This window comes from Rattus norvegicus, chromosome X, assembly GCF_036323735.1.
Source record: "Rattus norvegicus strain BN/NHsdMcwi chromosome X, GRCr8, whole genome shotgun sequence".
NCBI classification, from domain to species: domain Eukaryota; kingdom Metazoa; phylum Chordata; class Mammalia; order Rodentia; family Muridae; genus Rattus; species Rattus norvegicus.
The window spans coordinates 34,038,994-34,050,308 of NC_086039.1; the positions used below are offsets into that span (position 1 = coordinate 34,038,994).

Sequence of the window (11,315 nt, forward strand, 5' to 3'; positions counted from 1 at the left end):
AGGGCCAAGGTGAACTTAATAAAAAAATGTTTTTTCTTAAAAAACCTATTCTTTAAAACCAGCGGTTGTGGCGTATACCCACGACCCAGCACTTGGAAGGGAGAGGAATAGCTGAGGTTGAAGTCTGGCTACACCGGGAAACCCTGTCTCAAAAGCCAATCAAACACTTGTTCTTTGCTCTGTGCTCCTTCTAAGTCAGGATTGTTACCACACACATACACACACTATCTTTAAGTCACAAGAGGATGGAAAGTGGGAAGAAACTCATATTTTAAAGTGATCACAAAATCTTGACTGCTGACACATGGAGCTAATCTTTGTACTACGGAGGGGAAACTTGTAACACCCCGCACATATGAAAAGGGAATATTTTCAGTGAATGTTTGTTGAGAATTTTATCATATAAGGTACTGTAATAACTACTATGGAAATGGCCAGCTGGTTTATACTCCCAGCTACTCCTGCTGATTGGCTCAACGGACCAGCACTTCTCAAGCACCGGGTCAACCTATCCAGTCTCTTACCACATCTTTTTATTTATCTTGTCCTAGAAGGAAGGAACTTCAAGATTCTTTCAGGCTTCTTGTACATTCAGAATATACTCATAGATGAATCCATTTTGAATATAGGAACGACGAGTGAATGAATTTTTTTTCCTCCCAGCATGCCCATTCAGAGCTTTGTGGACAGGGAGGAACTCCAGTGGGTTAGCATTGTCTCTGTGGGACCGAAATTATAAATGAAGTAAGAAAGAGTAATGTCAGAGAATGAGGGACTTCAAGCAGAGATCAAAGTGTGGGGCAAACTGCCTCATAGTATGAGGGAGAACTGGAGTCTAGAAAAAGTCATAAGGGGAAATACATCATACTTTACACACTCTACATATCTTTCTAGCATTTAAAGCCTACAGAGCGAGAGGCTGGAAAAAAAGTTTCAGTTGGCTCCCCAGTTGCGAGGTCACAGTTCCACCACTGAACCTCATCATTGGGCAAGAGTTTTGTTTCTTCTCGATTTCTGCTCATAAATTACCATTATGCTTTGGTTTGACGGAAACACGAAAAAAAAGTATTATTACTTGTTTTTTTTTTTTTTTTTTTTTTTTTTTTTTTTTTTTTTTTTTAGTGGAGCATCTAGGATTTGGACTGTTTTCAAAAGGAACTTTTGGGTGTCCCTTTATAAGAGAGGTACTCGATCTGGCGAGAGAAGACGGCCAATGTGGAGCCCACAGTAGGTGATTTGGGAACTTATGAGGTCCCTTAGACATAAAACAGGAAAACATGCATGTAGGGGGAAGGGGGTCTCTTTGAGAGATCTGCCCAGAGGTTGCTCTCAAGCCAAGCTCGGATAAGCCAGTAGGAGAGTCTAACGCAGGAGGGGACGTGACATGAAGTGATCTAGCCAGGTTTGGGCACCATGGGAACGGTCCAACCCGTAAGAAGAAGCAGGTGGTACAGCCCAAAGGAAAAGGCGTGGCCTAGGCGTCGGATAGAGGCAGGCTGGTGACATGGCCTTATGCTCAATAGTGATAGCACGCCGCTATCTGAGGGCAAAGGCCTGGGCAAGTTAGCTCCGGCTCTTATCAGGATCCTGCCAGTGGTTTACTTATAGAGCTATGGTAGAAAGCCGGAGCCGGAGCGAACCGGAGCAAACCGGAACCGGAGCTGCCGCTAACCGGGCAAGCGCCTCCAGGGCGGGACTTCCGGTTTATGGACCAAAAGCGGGCGGGTCAGAGGTCAAGATCTCGCGTAGCGGCGTGACGTAGGGGGGGCGTAACCAAGCTACCCTCGCGCCGGAAACAGCGTGTCAGGAGCCAGCCCACCGGGATCGAGCGCGGAAATTGAAATCGGTAAGTATAGGCGACATGGTAGCATGGCCTGTCTGAGAGGACAAGGACTACCCCTTGGCCTTTACACACACTATCTTGCGATACCTTGGTCCGGGGAGACCCATAAGATGTAGGTCCAATAAGCGGAGGTCCAACCCAAACTTCCCCATGGAACCGGTGGGGTGTCAAACAGTGCGTTCTCGTTTATAAAGGGTCACTAAATGACCTCTGAGGATTTGATCCATTTAGGAGATGAGGAGACTGCATTTCTAGAAACCGAGGCTGAAGAAGCTGGAACTCATCCGGATCTGCGTTATTGCTATAGAGAAATGGATAACGCCATCGGTAGCACAGTTGTGTCTGAACACAAGTCTGACCCTTCCCAACTTCTCGATTTCTTAATATCTTTTTTCTTTTGTGCCCTACTCCAGATTGAGAGAAGAGGAAGTTCCAAAATAGTGAATGGCTGGGATCCGGTGAATACTTGGATGTGTACACCTTAGTTTGGATAAACTCTTCTAAAAACCCCTGTTGCCTTTTCTTCTGCTTTCTGTACTGTAAGTCTACTGATCTCCCCTTTGCTATTCAAAAGTTTTGTTGGCATGTGTAAAACAATCAGTGGGATTACATGTATGCCTGAAGAACTGTAAGTGTGTCTAGTAAAAAGCTTTTCTTTTTGAAAGTTTTAGCATGCTAAAACTACGCAGAAACTGGTAAAGAATTGCAACCAATTTCAACTATCTCAGAGTCTAGTATGGCCTGAGATAAGGTTGCCTTTTTTGATAAGGCCAGTCCCTACACTGCTTTTTATTTCTGTGGATTTCAACCTGTCCAGAGGTTAAATTTTAAAATTTGCAAGCAGTTCAAGGTTAATTCTAGCTGGCCAGTGTAAGTGGGTGCATTGCTGTGAACATAGAAAATCTGGTGAATTAGTAGATGGTTTTTCTCACATCCCTACCCATTCCTTTTCTGTAAGTTATATCTGTTGAGGTCTGGCCTCGTAACATAGCTGTAGCCATTTTGTTGGATGCCTGCCAGCTATTTCATATTGTTGCTGTAATATGGCTACTAGTCATTGATGAAGAAAAATAATTTGGCTCATAGCATGATCATGCTGACCACATATCTTGTTGTGTTCTGAGGTTATGAAGTTTGTTAATCTTAAGAAATTCCACAACTATAAGCTTCACCAGTAGGAACCATCAAATTAAGGCTCAATATGAACAGTTGTGTCTAAAATGGCTTGAGCCAGGGCCAACCACCAGGCCCACTTCCAGAACCTGCATATGAGCTCATTGTGGCTTTTAGTAGTTTTAGCCTTTATAAGCTGGCCCTGAGAAATGTTTGGGGTTGTAGCTCCTAAAGTCTGAGCTGTGTCCCTGACCGATCAGTCCTAGGGTGTGTTCAATAAACCATCCACGTCTGACTGAAATCGGCACTCATGTGGTTTGTGGGGCGCCTCCTGAATCCCAACAATGTTCAGGTCCTGATAATGCCAAGCAGAAGGGAGTAATTATAATAGGAGATAATAATTTTATCTTTAATTATGGGTATGTGTGTAGGCTTCTGCATGAGTCCACTGAGGTGAGAAGAGGCTACTAGGTCACCTGGAGCTGGAGTTATGAGCCACGTGTCACGGTACTGAGACCTGAACTCACTCGGGTCCTCTGGAAGAGCTTTTGACCATGGAGCCACATCAACACTAGGAGGTAATTATTCGACATTGTGTGCATCTTCCTGAGCACTGTAACTATTATGGGACATTTCTGACTTCCCCAAAATGATCACATCAAAAATTTCTCAAGACATGTCCAAATCTCCCCTGAGAAGAAGAGCAAAATGATGCTGTTAGAAAACCACTGAGATAAAAGGGTACACACTCAGACTTGTGTATATGTGAATCTTGATGAGTTTAATGAAATGGCTAATATTCTTTTAAATGATTGATACATATCCACTATTAACAAGGAATTAGTGTTTTCAAACATTGCTTTGCTCTAAGAGTCCAGGTTTCTCAACTTCTTTGCAGTTTATTAATTAATGTAGGAAAAGGAATTCGTTACTAATGCTAGTTTAGTTACACCTGATGGCTTGAAAAGTGGATCATGAACATATTGCCACTGTCAGTTTGTTTTCTCCAACATTGATTGTGGCTTCACTGACAGAAATTAGCATTGACCAAAATCAATTTCTGGCTGCTGGTTATGCCTCCACCCTACCTAGCCTGGTTTATTCAGAACACTGACACTTCATATGCTTAGACATAAAATTGGAAAGGTCATGTTTATCTAGTTACTAATGGTTATGTGAGTGAGACTTTTCTTTCTGTGGTTTATTATTATTATTATTTGTTTTTATGTAGGGAAGTCAAAAACTGAGGGCCTGAAATCGGAATGTTCCTATTAGAATTGTTTGATGGTTTAGTCCTAACCAAGAAAACAAAAATAGTAGCCCACAGATGTAGAATTTTACTTGATTAACTTTCCACATTGTAAGTCATGTTCATATTTCTAAGGTGCTTTGAAAAAAAATTAATGTACAATAGGCCTTGATTGGACTTTCAGGATGCTACACTGTCTCAACCTATTTTTTTTCCTCCATCTTTATTAAATTGGGTATGTCTTATTTACATCTCAATTGTTATTCCCTTTCCTGGCCTCCAGGCCAACATCCCCCTAGCCCCTCCCCCTCTACATGGGTGTTCCCCTCCCCACCCTCCCCCCATTACCGCCCTCCCCCCAACAATCACATTCACTGGGGGTTCAGTCTTGGCAGGACCAAGGGCTTCCCCTTCCACTGGTGCTCTTACTAGGCTATTCATTGCTACCTATGAGGTTGGAGTCCAGGGTCAGTCCATGTATAGTCTTTGGGTAGTGGCTTAGTTCCTGGAAGCTCTGGTTGATTGGCATTTCAACCTATTTTTACCCAGGAAATATTATGGTCTTTGCTGTACCACTGAGCATATGTCCTCTTGTGATAATGCACCCTTCCCCTGCTTAGTTAAAAAGACAGTACTGATTGTTTCTGCCAACTTCACTGGCAGGGGAAGACCTGCTGTATGTACACTCAGGACCTAGAATGACCGAGAATGTGGAATCTTAAAGAAAGGTAAAGAAAAAAAACTCTTTGCTAGTTCCCACAGTAAGAGGATTGCTAACGTGTCTTTAACATTCTCCTTCTGATGTTTTAGTCTGATTTGTCAGAAGCAGCATTACTGAGAGGTAGTAGCTCATTCAGACACCAGCGTTTCAGGGCATCCCTGAGTACCGAGCTTGTATGTTTCCTTGCTGAAGTCATCTATGGTTATGAACTAAGACTGATGCCTACTGTCTTATAAGATAAGAGACTGAAACCGGTGACTATTATGACTTGTAATTTAACAGCCCGCATATGTTAGTCAATAATGAAATTCCCAGTCACTAGAAAAGAAATGAGGTGGAAGGTCCTAAACTTAGTGAGAGAAATTTTCCTTTGCTATTAATGAGATGTGACAAATATGAGCTAGAGTGGGATAGTACAAATGTAATGTTACTCCAGTGATTGGTAATGCTCATGGTCTCTGTACCTTTAGAAAGAAGTCACCTCACACCTGGGACCCTAGGGAGGCCAAGGCAGGAGTTCCAAGACATTCTGAGCTTTGTAGCTGTACAACAGTATCTTACACAAAACCAAACAGACTTGAGTGTAGTGTGAGTCTCTAAAATATAGTAGTATGAGTCTCTAAAATATAGCCACAAGTCACTTGTTATTTACAAGTAAATTTTAATTTCATTAAACTTTTATAATTGTGCCTATTCCTTGCTATATTTATACCATACATTTCCATCTTCAGAGAAAATTTTATCAGACGATACTGCTCGGTATTATGACTGCATTACTAAGTTCTCCCAGTTTTCCAATTTTGAAGGCCATCGGACTTGGAGAGCAGTAGTACTAGCAGGCTTGTTTTATGAAGTCTTCAGGAAGATTTCTAGTGGAGGATGGAATGCCCATTCATCAGCCTTCCAATAACCTTGAGAAACAATGGCTGGATTAAGAATTTCTTGAGTTTAAAGTTATGTGCGGCTCCCTGGAACTAACAGGAAGCCCTGGAGCTAGACACAGGGAATGCAGGCTTTATTTTCTGAGGTAGCAATGCCATGTGATTCCACTGGTTGGTCAGTTCAGCTTCTGGGTTTCCCCCATAAGCCTGATAGTCCAGCAAAGCCATTTGTGCTTCTGTGACTGTCGGTAAAGCCTTAATGAGAGCCTGTGTACTCCATCATAAGACCAAAGCCTACTAAGAAGGTCTTTGGTTCCATGGGACCTCATGAAAAAGACAGGATAGAGAGGCAGTGTGGCAGGTGGGAGTAAACCACAATGGTCATTCTCATTTTCCTAAGAGGTTAGAAAAGAGGAAAGGAAAATCATTCTGGTAATTCGTTGTTTGATTTTTTTTTTTTTTTTGAGCCAGGGTCTTACTGTATAACTCATGCTAGCTTAGAACTCATACAGATTTGCTTGCCACTGCCTTCTGAATGATGGGTTAAAGACGTGCACCACGATGCCTGGTAATAAATTTTATGTAAGCCTGTGTAGTCAGGATGTTGAACTCTTTAAGAATTATTTCTAAGTGAATTTTAGAAGCAAGTCTTCATAGCTGGTGGGTGTGTTCCATTTCTAGCACCTCGTGCATTGGACTGATCAAGGAAGGCAGCAGGAAGAAAGCAGGCCTTGAGAAGGAAGGACAAATGGGGTGAGATAAGGTGGACTTTAATACAACAGTCTCTAGCATGAGCACACTGGGTATTTCAGGAATCTGCTGAGAGTCAGGACACAGATATAGAGGGGTGAGAACGGAAGTTTCATAGGATGTTTGGGATCTAGAGGCCTGAGCTGGTTGGCTGTCATAGGCAAGGGGAGGAAGTGATAAACCTGAAAGGTCCTTAAGGAAGAAGTAATATAGTGGTCGTTGTGGTAATGGGAAATAAAGAACAATCAAATGACACTAGTAATGCTCTTACTTGGTCAGTCTACAAGTTGGGGTGTTTGTTTTTCAGAGTAGAAAAAGGACATGACTAACAGATCTATCATGGCACTGCACCTTTGCTCACTCCATGACTGACAAAAATCACGCTCTCCTTTTCTTTTCCCACCTGTGTGAAAAAGTCCTTGGTTAGACCGAAGGGAAATGAACAAATTCCGGGAGATTGTTCCAGACTGCTTTTTGTTTAAGAGAAGAAAGGAGGAGACGAGAGTTTTTTCTTTTTAGAAAAACAAGCTATTGGCAAAAAGCTGGTGATGAACCAGCCTGCCTCCATCTTAAATAAAGGCCATCTTATAGTAAAGACAACTAGGTTCATTCCTGTTTATGATTAAGCCTCTGTGTCTGAAGGATTGGGCTATGCCCACCTGTACCCTTAACTACAAAAGGTTCTTTACTGCCTGTTCCAGGAATGGCCATCATGTTGTGGTTCCTAAAGTCGGTGATAACCATCTTGCAACCCTACCTTTGTTTCAGAGGGTTATATGAGCATCTCTGACTACCTTGTTATGGCTACCTGTTGTTATGACTACCTTGTTCTGCCCTCCTCCGACCATGTCTTTGTGTCAGGAGGGGTTAACTTGTTATCCTTACATTCTGTACCTATTTTGCCTGCCAAATCTCCCATTTGGAAATCTCCTATCCCTGAGCTATAAATAAAAGTGTTGTGTTCCTCACATACAATGCTGACCTCTGGAACCCTGCCTTAGGGGGAGGCACCCCATGTATGTGAATAAAAAAGCTGGCTTTAGATAATTTGGACATGATTTGGGTCTGTGGTCTCTCTCCTCCCATCTTTGGGACTGACACTGGATCCACCAGGAAGTTGGTAAGGAAGTCTTGCTGTCAGTGTCTAAGTTAGTAAAAGGGCAGGTGAGTATGGGGAAAGAAAGTACAAATGAAACTGCACTTGGAAGCCAGAAGAGGCCAGTTGAAAGGGTAGGCCCAGGTCTCTGCAGCCAATGAGTGTGAGTGAGAGAGTAGACAGTTTCCCTTCTCCCTACCACCTTTCTGTTGTTTTTTTCAAGATGGTTTCTCTGTGTAGCCGTGGCTGTCCTGGAACTTGCTCTGTATACTGGGCTGGCCTTGAATTCAGAATCCATCTGCCTCTGCCTCCCAGTATCCCACTGCCCAACTCAGCTTCGGTTTCCTGAAATGGTAAACGATTATGGCTGACTTATGAGTATCATCACAGGGAGTTCTTGACTAGTCCCCTTCTTTCCCAGTTTTAACAGAGACCTTATTCATTAGCTTTGAAGAAGATGAATTCGATGGCTATCACTTAGTATGCCAGAGGGGAAGATATAGTCTCTGTGACAGATGTTCAGGTGGCTGTAGTGGCACTAGAGAGACAGTCTGGGATACAGAGAGAGACCCTGTCTCAAAGGATCAGAGCCATTTAAGGAATTTCTAGAAAGATGTCCATTCTGATCAGGCTATACTATTAAAATAGTATGTCATTTAAAATTTGTATTCTAGTTGGTTTCTAAAGGACATAGGCTTCAGGTATCTCCAGAGATAAAAAAGACAACTGTATTATACAGGGAGTAATAAAAAGCATCCTGTTTTCAGAAGCTTCTTACAGAGCCTTCCTGTGCCCACTTTGCCAAGTTCTAACTCAAAAAAGTAAAGTTTTCCTTTCTTTCTCTTTTTTGGATGCTGACCAGAAGCCTGGGCATGCTTTCTCTGGTACTCTTTCTGTAAGGTTGCTTACCTCATTTCCTGTGACAGGCCTCTGCTATTCAGTAGCCCTGCCCTTGTCAGATGTTCCCATCTATAGTCATATAATACAACTTTCTAAACTAAAAAAAAGACCTAAGTTTTCATAGAACAGGAGTTCTCAACTGTGGCACTCAAGATTTTGGGCTGAAAAATTATGGGAGTACACATATATTCTAGGGCAGTGCTGTTCAACCTGTGGGTGATGGGTGACCCCTTTGCAGGTTACAATCCTTTCATGGGGGTAGCATATCAAATATTTACATTATGACTCATAACAGTAGCAAAATAATTACAGTTATGAAGTAGCAGCAAAATGATTTTATGCTTTGGGCTCACCATTGCATGAGGAACTCAGGAGCTTTTTATTATTCCCCTGTATTAAAAGGTTTGCAGCTTTAGGAAGGCTAAGAACTAGGGATATTTAGAACATCTCTATCATTTGTCCGCTAGATGGCACTGCTGCACCTTGTGATAGTATGACCATCCTGAGGGGGGCAGAATCACTGGTCTAGACAGACTCTAGACAGTTCCCTGTCATTGTTGCTGTGACACTTGTGCCCACCCCCACCCCCAATACACACATACCTGGAAAGAAGAATGAATATATATTTTTGAATTTCTATTTTTAGCAATCGAAGGAGAGGAGCTGTCTTTTCTGTGAAGGTGAGTGAGAATATGCAGATTTCTGTTTGTGTGGAACTAGGAGCCTTCCCAGGCACTTAGGTCCATAAGTTCTTCGTCTTAGTTTACCTGAATTTCAGATGAAACCAGGAAACAGAAATTGACAAAGGGAAACGATTTATTTGTAAATTGGGCGAATATTGAGTAGTTGGCTTATTAATTTTAAGTGTGTTTACAAACTAGAAGACAGAAATTTGTGGAGGTGGTAATTTTATTCAACTCTGAGCTTGGAGAACTGAGTTCTAGGCCACAGGCCTCATAGGAAAGCACTCCCCATTTTCCCAGGGAGCCTCAGATCTTGGGTTTTTCTAGGGCAGTGGGTAGAAAACTTCTGCTCTTACAGTCCTTTGTTCTCCCATAGAGAGATTTATTCTAACTCTTCTGCAGTTTTGGAGCCCTGAGGACATCCTGAAGTCCTATTAACATACTAATAAGGGAAGGAAAGAAGTTTGAGCCCAAGTGTGAAGGATTAGTCTGCCAGTGAATATGGTGATAATCAAGTCTTACAGGCTTTGTTTATTTTGCATATTAATGCATACTTTGTAGTCTGTTCTGTTATATACTCATTTAATTTCTTTCCTACCCGGACAAGGCCATCTTAACAATTTATAGGATGGCAGGAGACCGGCTAGAACATGGGCAGATTTAGCTCTGAGGTGCGTTGTCTAGTCCATCACTGGGTAGAAGGGAACCGAACTCCAGGTCGCTTCTGTTCTCTCTTAATGGAGATAGGTTTTTCTTTAAGTCTGGGCTGAGGAAAATGGAGTTGTAATGATACCATCCTCCAGTTTTAAAAAGGAAAACAACCACCTTTTATTTTTTTAAGTGTGTGTGGGGGTGAAGGGGCACGGTACAATTCCCACTCATAGTCTTTGCCAAGTTCTTTGTGCCTATGTATGGAAGTGGAAGCCTTTTGTATTTTGTCTTGTGTGTGAGCTTCCTTGTGAATTTCTTTCCTGTAAGGATTCAAATTCTCTGAGTGAAAAAAGATGAGTGTGATCTCTGCAGGGACCTGCTGTCTCTCATTAGCAGTGGTTCTCACCCTTCCTAAGTGCTATGACCCTTTAATACAGTTCCTCATGTTGTGGTGATACCCAAACAAAATTATTTTGTCCCTACTTCAAAACTGTAATTTTGCTTCTGTTACTGAAAGACCCCCCCACTCTCGAAAGAAAATTATATGAGCTTAAGGTCCACAAATACAAAGTAAAAGTTTTAAGATTCACAGACTCAGAGCTGAAGCAGGCCTGGGCGAGCCCAGACACGCCCAGGCACATAGGGCCTGCGTCACCGCTAGAACTAACAGACCATAAAAGGAAAAAGAATGCAGAACAAGCCCGGGGTATCGGATCTAACTCATGGGCCATCTGGCAGGAAGAGATAAGCCCCTAGCCCCTGACATTCCAGATGCCCCAGCCTGCACATATTCTTTTACCATGTTGTAACCTCATTTGAATGTGTTTAAAACAGCCAATTGTGTGTAGCTATACATTTGTGCCTCATTTGAATATTGTATGGAATAGCCAATTATGTGTGACCATGCTTCTGCGCCTCATTTGAATCCACCAATCCCTGTAACCATGCATCTGCTTCTGTATGCCTGCTTCTGCTCCCCAGAACCCTATAAAAGCCCCCTGCTGGATCTGCACGGCGCGGAAGTCTTCCAAAGAGACTGTGTGCCCACAGGTACCTGTGTTAATAAACCCTTGTGCTGATTGCATCCCGTGGTCTCGGCTCGGTCTTTGGGCGTGTGGGTCTCCTCCTGAGGGAAGGTCCTCTCACGAGGTCTTTCATTACAAATCATAATGTAAATATCTGATATACAGGAAATCTGTGATAGGTTATTTCTCTGCCTCCGGTGAAATGAGCCAATTCAAGCCAGATTAGATTATATTAAAGGCAGGTTTATTAGAAAGTTGCTCTTGGGTGAGTTTACTGGTCCCAAGAATTGAGGCCAGGGGAGTCACCATGGGGAAGCAGGGAGGGGGAAGAGAAAGAAAAAGTGTGCACAGAGAGAACCTTGGAGAAGGAGAGATGGGGAGAGAGACTAAAATATCTAGATTA

General features: G+C 42.6%; 1 long non-coding RNA gene across 4 annotated transcripts; it reads left to right on the top strand.

Moving 5' to 3' along the window:
- The first annotated feature begins 1,103 nt into the window (after positions 1-1,103).
- Positions 1,104-10,971, top strand: LOC102555398 (uncharacterized). 4 transcript variants are annotated; one of them, XR_005498135.2, is made up of 5 exons: positions 1,104-1,846; positions 2,257-2,382; positions 3,388-3,534; positions 9,200-9,233; positions 9,613-10,971. It is a non-coding gene; the product is annotated as an uncharacterized LOC102555398 (long non-coding RNA). The 4 variants fall into 4 exon arrangements; XR_010061387.1 differs by having other exon boundaries at positions 3,388-9,233; XR_362414.4 differs by having other exon boundaries at positions 9,200-10,971.
- Positions 10,972-11,315: the final 344 nt, after the last annotated feature.